The sequence below is a fragment of the Corvus hawaiiensis genome, chromosome 1, assembly GCF_020740725.1.
Source record: "Corvus hawaiiensis isolate bCorHaw1 chromosome 1, bCorHaw1.pri.cur, whole genome shotgun sequence".
NCBI classification, from domain to species: Eukaryota; Metazoa; Chordata; class Aves; order Passeriformes; family Corvidae; genus Corvus; species Corvus hawaiiensis.
The window spans coordinates 37,298,309-37,299,988 of record NC_063213.1 but is presented as its reverse complement, the minus strand read 5'-3'; positions in this window follow the sequence as shown (position 1 = coordinate 37,299,988).

Genomic DNA, 1,680 nt, shown 5'->3' with positions numbered 1-1,680 from the left:
GCTGCCTGCAAGTGCTTGGGCTCTGCTGAAGCCCTGTCAAGCAGACAGGAACTTTTTGGTTTTTTTGAGGCTGGATCAAGATGGGACAGTGACAGCCCAACTAATACTGTCTGCAGATAAGAGAGAGGAGCTGCCACAGCTGGAGAAGGCCTTTCACAGCTGCATCTGCCCGTGAGGGGCCCTTCCAGCAGTAGGTGCCAATCCAGTTAGGGGCAGCAAGGGAAAGCCCATTGGTGCCTCCAGGATGTGCTGCAGCCATGCTGTGCCCCTGTAGTCCTCCTGCCACACTGACTGCAGGAGCTCTTTGCATTTCCACCTGCTGCTGCTGGGGGCAGAGACTTGCTGGTTTGAGGTGTTACCACTTGTATTTGGCTGGTGCAAGCTGTGTGTGTTTACTGGTGCCAGATGACACCGCAGCCCCCAAGGGAGCCCTGCCACAATGCAGTGCAGTCCTGTCACACACTGCCAGGTCTTCAGGAAAGGGTGTTTGTCTGAGCCTGAAGTGGCTCACGTGGTGTCAGACATGTCTCCAGGTGCCAGACCCCAGTTTATGACTTACAGGGTGGTGCAAAGCCATGCAGCCTTTGCTCTTCAACCACAGCCAGCACAGGATCCCAATCCCACCATCCCATGCCAAGGGAGCAGTACTGATGCCAAAATACAGCAAGTGCCTGCTTTTCTGTAGCTTCATTCTGCTCCCTTACCTCAGTTCACAAAAACTCTGCTCAGTACCTCAGTTCACAAAAACAGGAGCCCACTGCAAAGCTGTACAAAAGGCTGCAGTCAGGAGCAAAGGCATCAGAGCTGGGTGAACAGTAGTGAGGGATGGGTTTGCCATGAGGAAGGCGAGGTCACTGCAGAGTTTTCAGCTGATGGAACAAGTAATCTCGGCAGGAAAAAGCTGCAGCTGTACAAAAAGGCCTTAACTGCTGCTTTAGTAGGTAGAAACAAAACAGCAGTATTGTGCTAGATGAAAATGGAGGCCAGGCTGGGCGCTGGCAGCTGCACTCAGGGATTCCAAATTTACTCACGGGAAGAGGTTTCTCCTTGCTTGCTGGGGGCTCTCAGTTGCTCCGTGGGATAGGTCAGCCTTCTGAAAGCACAGCATAGCAACAGTGGCAAGTCCTTCCTCATTTGCCGAAGTGGGGACAAAGGGTGAGAGGATGCAGGGAGTGCCACAGGTGCCAGGGGAGTCCTCTCTTTCATCCTGGGAAATTGCTCATCGAATCCCTTGTGAATCTCAACAGGGCCAAGGTCAGCCAGTGTTCATTCTTCACTCCCAGAGGCAGACGAGAGCTGACGGCTCGAGCTGCAGACGTTTGAAATAGCTGCCCTCAGGAGCACAGGGGGATGTGAAAGCAGGGATGATGTTTCAGAGAAAACAGCAGCTTCAGCTTCAGGAGCATCAAGGCATGAGAGGTCATGGCAGGTGGGTTAAGGAATAAAAACTGGTCTTACTCAGCCAGGGGCAAAAACTACAGTCATTGCTTTATACTGGGAAAGCAGGAAATGTCCTGTGCCCTTTGCAGGTGGAGAGTCCCTGGGTGATGCACTGGAAAACAGCAGGTTTTGGGCAGTGCTGATGCCACCTCACCCACTCAAGGTCAGCACCTGCAGGGCTCAAGCAACCCTTTAGGGTGGCAATACATACATTCCTGCCACACACAGGGCCTGCAGCTG